The sequence below is a fragment of the Hemicordylus capensis genome, chromosome 5, assembly GCF_027244095.1.
Source record: "Hemicordylus capensis ecotype Gifberg chromosome 5, rHemCap1.1.pri, whole genome shotgun sequence".
NCBI lineage: Eukaryota > Metazoa > Chordata > Lepidosauria > Squamata > Cordylidae > Hemicordylus > Hemicordylus capensis.
This window is the reverse complement of record NC_069661.1, coordinates 198,212,180-198,221,726: the sequence shown is the minus strand read 5'-3', so window position 1 is coordinate 198,221,726 and position 9,547 is coordinate 198,212,180.

The window sequence follows — 9,547 nt, the reverse complement described above, 5'->3', positions numbered from 1 at the left end:
GGATAGGGGAAACGCTATGCTCTTTGCCCATATATTTAAAGAGCTGGTTTGGTCTATCAACCCAGATCATCTGCCATCATTAATTCCAAATGACATGGTTTTGTGGTGAGAATGCATCACCTTTCACAAAAAATTGTGAGTGGAATTATGGCATTTATTATTATTATTTCTTGTTTACACAGTCAGAAAGGTGTTATTGACTGGTTTGTTTTATCCAGACATCGAGTCCTTTCCAAGGACCTGGGATGGCTGAATTTTATTGTCAATGTTGTTGCTGCTGATTGACAAAATGATTTTAGAAAATTGCAAGAGAAGAAAAACCAATCTAAGTGTTGCATGGATTGACTACAAGAAAGCCTTCGATTCATTGCCTCACACATGGATACCAAAATGTTTAGAAACAACTGGTGTCAGCAAAAACATTCAGATATTTATTTAAAAAAAGCAATGAGCATGTGTAGTACACAGTTAACAATCAATGGCGAGACACTTGGACAGGTTAGCATTAGAAGAGGCATTTTCCAAGGGGACTCACTATCCCCTCTATTGTTTGTAATCGCCATGACCCCACTTTCACAAATACTAAACAAAACAGGCCTCGGATAACAAACATCTAAAACATCAAGTCAAATCAACCATCTGCTGTACATGGATGATCTGAAGTTGTATGGAAAGTCCCAGTCAGAAATCGAATCACTGCTAAACACTGTCTGTATATTCAGTAGTGATATAGCAATGGAGTTTGGACTAGACAAGTGTGTTGCATTAATAATGAACAGAGGGAAAATAAGAAAAACAGAAGGAATAGAACTGCCCAGTGGAAGCAAGATCAAGAACCTGGAAGAAAAAGAACATTACAAATACTTGGGCATTCTCCAGGTTGATAACATTGCACACACTGAAGTTAAAAGAAAAATGGGAAGTGAATACATCAGGAGAGTTAGAAAAATCCTAAAGTCCAAACTCAATGGAGGGAACACCATACAAGCCATAAACACCTGGGCTATACCTGTTATCAGATACACTGCAGGAATAATAGACTGGACCCGGGCAGAGCTAGAGACGCTAAATCGTAAGACCAGGAAAATCAAGACCATCAATCATGCTTTGCACCCCCGCAGTGATGTAAATAGGCTATATGTCCCTCGCAGCTCAGGTGGAAGAGGAATGCTGCAAGTCCATCAAACAGAAGAAGAGGAGAAAAGAAGCCTTGAAGAATATATAAAGGGCAGTGAAGAAGATGCACTTCAAATGGTCAATAACGAGAAAATATTCAACACCAATGAAACAAAGCAGGACTACAAGAAAGAACAAGTCAAGAACTGTGCAGAAAAATGGAGAAATAATCCCCTGCATGGTCGATATTTGCACAATATAAGTGGAAAATCAGACATCACCAAGACCTGGCAATGGCTTAAAAATGGCAACTTGAAGAGAGAAACAGAGGGTTTAATACTGGCTGCACAAGGACAGGCACTAAGAACAAATGCAATAAGAGCAAAAGTTGAAAAATCAATGACCAACAGCAAGTGCTGCCGTTGTAAAGAAGCAGACGAAACAGTGGACCACCTAATCAGCTGTTGTAAAAAGATCACACAGACTGACTACAAACAAAGGCATGACAAGGTAGCAGGGATGATACCCTGGAACATCTGCAAAAAAATACAAGCTACCTGTAGCCAAAGATTGGTGAGACCATAAAATTGAAAAAGTGGTAGAAAATGAAGATGCAAAAATATTATGGGACTTCCGACTACCGACAGACAAACATCTGCCACACAATACACCAGATATAACTGTAGTCGAGAAGAAGAAAAAACTAGTCAAAATAATTGACATAGCAATACCAGGGGATAGCAGAATAGAAGAAAAAGAAATAGAAAAAAAATCACCAAATACAAAGATCTACAAATTGAAATTGAAAGGCTGTGGCAGAAGACTACCAAAATAATCCCAGTGGTAATTGGCACCCTAGGTGCAATTCCAAAACACCTTGAAGAGCACCTCAACACCATAGGGACCGCAGAAATCACCATCAGCCAATTACAAAAAGCAACTTTATGGGGAACAGCCTATATTCTGCAGCAATATCTCTAATAATAACAGCAAGAACACTGACAATAAAATTCAGCCATCCCAGGTCTTTGGGAAGGACTCAATGTCTGGATAAAACAAACTAGTCAATAACACCTGTCTGACTGTGTGAACAAAAACAATAATAAACAAACAAACAAACAAACAAATAATAAGCATTACCAAAGTACAGTCCTAGTTCCGGTAGATATGTACTTTTTAAAAATGGAAAACAAAATAGTAAGCAGTATCACGAGGAACCCTTCCTGCAGTGCCAAGCCTCAATTTGCATGTTTGTTGGACAATTAAAGAACGATCCGTTTACATGCTTGCCACTGTAGGACAGGGATGCCCAACTCAAATGCCCTGGTGGGCCATAAGCAACCATGATTTGTTATGCAGGGCCGAGGTCAATTTTCAGCACCTTAATTATTACATTTAAATGAGTTATTTAAAATATTAATAGAAGTGAGGGGGCAGAAGATTGGAGTTTAGGGGAAAGGGGAGGGGAAAGGGGGTTGTTATCAGTAGGCTCCAATCCAGGGGCAGGGGCCATCGAGTCTCAAGTGGCCAACTACATTGAGCTGCTGCTACCCGTGTTTCCCCGAAAATAAGAAAGTGTCTTATATTAATTTTAGCCCCAAAAAACGCAATAGGGCAATTAGCGGTACATCAGAAATTACTGCTAGGTCTTACTTTCAGGGTAGGTCTTACTTTCGGGAAAACAGGGTACTCATAGGAAGTTGCCATATACTGACCATATATCCATCTAGCTCAGTATTGTTTACACAGACCAGCAGTGGCTTCTCCAAGGTTGCAGGCAGGAATCTCTCTCAGCCCTTTCCTGGAGATGCCAGGGAGGGAACTTGGAACCTAGATGCTCTTCCCAGAGTGGCTCCATCACCTTAGGGGAATATCTTACAGTGCTCACACATCAAGTCTCCCTTTCATATGAAATCAAGGCAGACCCTGATTAGCTAAGGGGACAGGTCATGCTTGCTACCACAAGACCAGCTCTCATCAGTGGGAAAAGCCAAGAGTTCTTAATGTCACCTGCTGTTACTGCAGAATATTCCTACATGGAAGCCAGCAAAAAAGTACTTGTGGGCTGGATCCAGCCCCTGGGGATTATGTTGTTCAGGCCTGCTGTTGTAGCTTCTCTTCCTCCCTTTGATGGTTTGTCTGGCTAAAAGTGTAAGTGTGGGTCTACAACTTTAAACATACATAATCACAGAGGGTGCAGGGGCAACCCTTCCATGAGGCAGGATGAAGCGGTTGCCTCAGGTGCAGTGTGGGGAAGGGTATGGATGGCAGCAAGTGCCAGCTCCCAGCCACCACAGGTGCAACCTTTCCTTGCCCCATTGGAGCACTATTCATTTTCCTATCTTCATGCACTTCTTTACCTTGGAGCACACCCCTTTACCCCACCCAACTTGAGGTAGAAGTTCTCCTGCCACACTGCCTGGCTTGACAGTGCTTATATGCCCTCATCCTGTCTTGGCAGCATTCAGAATCCTGGGCACCCACCCGCAGATGGGGAGTATGTCATATTGTCCTTTGCCTTGGGCAGCAGAAGGTCTTGGACTGCCCTGGTAAGTTGTATCCTAACTCCCCATGGGTGCAAATGGAAATTCCCCACTTCCTTCTCCCCATAGTCCTTAAAACCGGTTCCTGAGGATAAGGGAGTATGATGAGATGTGGAACAGGGAACTGCAAACTGGAATTGGCAGAAATAAACTGTCCCCCTTGCATGAATGAAATTGCCTTCCATTCATGCCAGCTCTCTAGCTGTAAATATTTTCTCCCTCTGTGGTGTGACTTGAATTTATATATATAGTTCCCCAGCAAATGATGGTGCTTTAAAACAGTTGGTCATGGAGCCAACCAGAAAGAAGGTGAGCTTGGTCTTCATCCTGAGTGGAGTTCAGCACCTGAGGCAAGATATCAGTGTCATGGAACCATTAGGGAACAGTGGCCACAGTGTGATCAAATTCAGCATATATGTGAGTAGAGAACTGCCAAGGAAGTCTAACATGGACACACTGGACTTCAGAAAAGGAAACTTCCAGAATGAGGATCTGGGTGAAAAGAAAGCTGAAAGGGAAAATCCAGAAGGTCAATTCACTCCAGAAAGAAGGGAGTTTATTTAAAACCACCATAACTGAAGCCTAAGGGGTGCAAAAAGAAAGTTTCAGCAACATATGGCTAAAGGCATCAAAGGGAATAAAGAAAACATTTTTAAAATAAATCAGAAGCAGGAAGCCTGCCAGGGAAGCAGTTGCACCATTAGATGACAAGAGGGTCAAAGGAATTATTAAGGAGGATATGGAGATTTCAGAGAAGCTGAATGAGTCTTGTGCATCTGTTTTCATGGTAGAGGATACTGAAAGTATACCTGCACCTGAACTGAGCTTCTCAGGACAGAAGCTGAATAACTGTGTCAAATTGAGTTGATGATAAATAATGTTCTAAACTGTCTTGAAAAATCACCAGATCCAGATGACATCCACCTGAAAGTTCTTAAAGTACTCTGGAAAATAGCCAATGTAACACCAATTTTCAAAAAGAGATACAGGGGGAATCCAGGAAATTACAGGCCAGTTAGTTTAACAACTGTTCCAGGTAAATTTGACTGTTCCAGGTAATTTGATGAAAAGTATACTTAACGATAAACATACAGAAGAACGGGACTTTGCTGAAGGAGAACCAGCATAGCTCCTGCAAAGGTAAATCTTGCCGGAAAAAATGTTTGCAGTTTTTTAAGAGTGTCGACAGGCAAGTGGATAAAGGTGATCCAGTTGACATAGTGCAGTGTTTTTGGTTAATCCATTCATTGATCCAGGCCAGCTTTTGAATGGTGCTTTATTTACTTTTATTCCAGTCCTGGAGTAGAGGCAGGGCTAACAAACAGCCAGCAGCAAGAGCACTGAAGGCAGACTGTACTTGCCTCTCTGTAAATAATATCTGTCTCATTAAACAGGTATTAATATAGCTGTTGAACTGTTCATAATCCTGGTTCAACTCCATTGTTTTGTCCTTGCATACCACAACTCTTTCCTCTGGATTCTATACATAGCATACTTTGACTTCCAAAAAGCTTTTGACAAAGTTCCTCATCAAAACTTTTGAATAAACTTAGCAGTCAAGGGATAAGGGGAGAGGTTCAGGTGTGGATTGGTAACTGGTTGAAAGACAGGAAACAGAGCATAGGAATAAATGGACTGTTTTCACAATGGGAGGAAGTAGGGAGAAGTCCCTCTAGGATCTGTACTGGGAACATGAGTGCATTTTAATTTATTAATAAATAGTCTAGAAGTTGGGGTAAGCAGCAGGGTGGTGAAATTTGTAGATGCCATTACTTTATTTAGGGTAGTGAAATCCAAAACATATTTTGGGGAGCTCCAAAAAGGATCTCTCCAAACTGGGTGAGTGGACAACAAAATGGCAAATGCAGCTCAATGTAAGCAAGACTAAAGGGATACATATTGGAGTAAAGAAGCTGAACTTTACATATACACTGATGGGGTCTGAGCTGTCAGTGACTGACCAGGGGAAAATCTTGGGGTTGTGGTGGACAGATTATTAAAAATGTTGACTCAGTGTGCAGCTGTGAAAAAGGTAAATTCCATGCTAGGGATCATTAGGAAGGGGATTGAAAATAAAACTGCTAATATCATAATGCCCTTATACAAATCACTGGTGGAGCCACATTTGGAGCAGTGGCCTCACTCCCTGCAGCTGACGTCAGATGCAAGGGGGAGCGGTCAATGCAGAGGAATCACTGACTGGGAGCTCCTTCCCCAGCCTCCTCAAGAAGAGCTTGGATGGTTTTAAAAGGGACTTGGACAAATTCATGAAGGAATGGCAAGGAAGTAAGGAATGCTTCACATTTAGGGAAACGGCATATAAACTGAACAGAGATTTTACTAGCAATTCTATTGGGGCAGTTTTATTAGAGTACCTAACAGGAAAAGTACAAGGATCTTTCAGTTGATCAGACAAAAAACCCAAACCTCACAGCTTAATCTATCCCACTTAGACCTTGTTTACAACTGGCTAATCTGAGAAGATAATTCTGGATTCTCATTCCCAGTTGAATAATTCAAGGGATTTCTGTTGGCTTGATTGTAGATAGTTTCTTATAAACATTTGTTATATCTAAGTTATCCGGGGTAGTGTCAAAACTAAATTTGGCAGGATGATTATTTATCTATAGTATTACTATAATTTGTCTATTATTATTTATTATCAATATTAATGGTACTTTGTCAGTTATAAAAAGAGACGTATTGCAGATGGACAATAAATAAGCACTAATTATTAATTCCCTTGGTATGTGGAGGGATTGCATTAATCATGGAGAACCCATTTGGTTTTAATCAGAGTGCAATATAGCATGTAATTCCATATGAAGACCCATTTAATTTAGCATTAATGAATGTCAGGCTATTAGCTGTACAATAACTATGGGGAAACCCCAATTCTCCTTTAAAAAAACTCTCAATCATCATCATCATATTTTAAAATTGTCAAATTTTAATTAAAAATATTCCAATACAGTGGCTAAATTTTGTTACATTTTATGTAAATTACGTTCTGTTGTGTGTGATAATGTTTCTGGTCAATGACCGAAATAAAGTATGATGATGATGAAAAAACTCTCAGTGGTCATGATCAAGTAAGCACAAATACTTAAGATAATGCTAAGAAGAATAGGAACTAGACTAGGTATTTGTTTTATTTAGTTTAAAGCATTTGATATCAATAGAGGGGAGGAAATGATGAAAGATAGGCAGATAATTAGACATTGTGATGTCCACCATCTGACCCCATCTGTCTCTGTAGATAGATGAGACATGTATCTCTAACAACAACAACAAAACTGTGTGCGGAAAAGTTTATGCTTTGAACTCTGAGGGTGGAAAGAAAGCAGATACTCTCAGAAGCAACAGATAGGAATAAAGACATTATCTGCATTGGAATACCAAAAGTTCTGTCAGTTCTTTCAGAAAGAGAAGGACACCAGTTCCCAATTTGCATTCAAATAGACTCAAGAACTTCCAAACTAAAAACATTATACAATACCATGAATACTATGAAAAATATTCTGCCAGTGCTCATGTCTGTATTGCTAGGATCTCTGTAATTTTGGAGGGCTCCCCACCTCCACCAAAGCATCATCATAATTTTATAAAACTGTCTTTATTATTATTGATTGATTGATATGATTTGTATACCGCCCTTCCAAAATGGCTCAGGGCAGTTTACAATTAAAACACACCACTAAGAGCTAAAACAAATTAAAAAACAATATAACAATTAACAATTTAAAAACAGTTTAAAACAACAATTAAACAATTACAGTGATTAAAAAACCCCAAATCGGGTTTTGAATTTTTTTTAAAAAAACAGAAATTAAAATTTATGCTTTATTCTGTTGTCCACTATTATTTAGGAGGAGGATGCAGGACAGCCTGAAAGAAAGGATGTGATGAAACAACCTCGGGGGGGGGGGGAATGCTCTGAATCAGTAAGAATAAATTAGAAATCCATAGCAGCTGGAGGAACATTTTCTTTCTCCTTTGTTCTACTGAAATTTTAGTAATGCAGACAATTAGAAGGCTTAAAATTAATGCCCTTTAATGCATCAGATACAAAGAAGGAATTACAGGCTTAAGTGGATAATTAGTCTTTATTCAAAAAACATCTCTTTTTTCATGAAATACGGAGCATCCTTTTCAAAGAAGCAATGTTCTATTCCTTTTTTAAAACTGAAAACTTAAGAGTATCATTCATATAAAATAGCACTATAAGTGATTGTACTTTCATATAATGGCTGTCTATGAGTTGTGAGCTGATAGATTTGTGAATGTCAGGCTCATCCATGCAGTTGGAGATCTAGGCAATCAAAGTTTCGAAGTTTGTGGAAAGCCTTTTCATTCAAATGATGAATGTGTGATCCTGGCAGAGCAATATGACCAGTGGGCAGGTTGGCATCAGGAAGTGAGGCCAGCATGTGTGATCCTGCTTCCTCCCCATATGTCTACTTTGTATATGTGGGGAAGAAGGACTGTATGAGACTACTATAGACATTGCTCTGAGCTCATTGAAGAAGGGTGGAATATAAATGTAAGAAACAAGGGCTGACATCTGGAGTAACACTGAGTTTGCCAACAAAGTTGCACACACACAAAGTTATGAAACTGCATGGGGATTCCTAGAGTTGGGCTTGCACAATGATAGCAGAACATGATGGGGCATCTACTTGTGCACCTTGTTGCACAAGCACATCGTGCTATGCTAGCACAATACTAATAAGAGCATCTCCTTTTCTGTTTGTTTTCAGGAAGACCCTCACAACTCACCAGCTTTTAATTAAAATTAATTTTAATAATTTGTTTTAATAATTGTTTTATGCTACTGTTTTTATTTCTCTTTTATGTTATTATTTTAATTGTTTTGTGTATTTTAATCTGTGCTGATTTTTAAATATTATTTTAAATTTTGTACACAGTCTAGAGATGTTCATATCACATGGTATAAAATATGATAAATAAATAAATCTATAAAATAAATAAGAACATCTCAGCTGGATCAGGCCCAAGGCACATCAAGTCCACCATCTGGTTTCACACAGTGGCCCTCCAGATGCCTTTGGGAAGCCCACAGGCAAGAGGGGAGGGCATGCCCTCCCTCTTGCTGTTGCTCATCTGCAACTGGTATTTAGAGGCATCTTGCCTCTGACGCTGGAGATGGCCTATAGCTACCAAACTAGTAGCTATTAATTGACCTGTCCATTGTCTAAGCCCCTTTTAAAGCCATTCAAGTTAGTGGCTATCACCACATCCCATGACAGAGGATTCCGTAGATTAATTATGCACTGTGTGAAAAAGTACTTCCTTTTTTTGGTCCTAAATTTCCCAACCTTCAGTTTCATGGGATGGACCTTTTCTAGTGTTGTGAGAGAGGCAGAAAAATTTCTCTCTGTCCACTTTTTCTATTCCATGCATCATTTTCTACACCTCGATCATTTCTTCCCTTACTCACCTCTTTTCTAGGCTAAACAGACCCAGATGTTGTAACCTTGCCTCATAAGCAAGGTGCTCCTGGTCCCTGATAACCTTAGTTGCTCCTGACCCATCTAGCCATTGTGAATCCTGGCTCTAGCACAACATGTTTACACAAGCACAGCGTGTCAGCCACATTTATTTGCTATTGCCAATGTTGTTAATCCGTGTGGGCATATACAGACAGAGTCATATACAGTAAGATGGCAACAGAAATCTGTGATGTAGCAGAATATTTACTACTGCAGTCAATACCACAGAATATCTTCGTAGTGTGAGAAAGTTGCCCTGAATCCCCATTCCCCTGCATGTCTTCTGCAAGGGGCAGAGTTACAGACCACCTTATACAGGGCAGGACATGCATGATGTCAATGCCTGGGCACATGCAAGATGTTCAATCTGGAGTG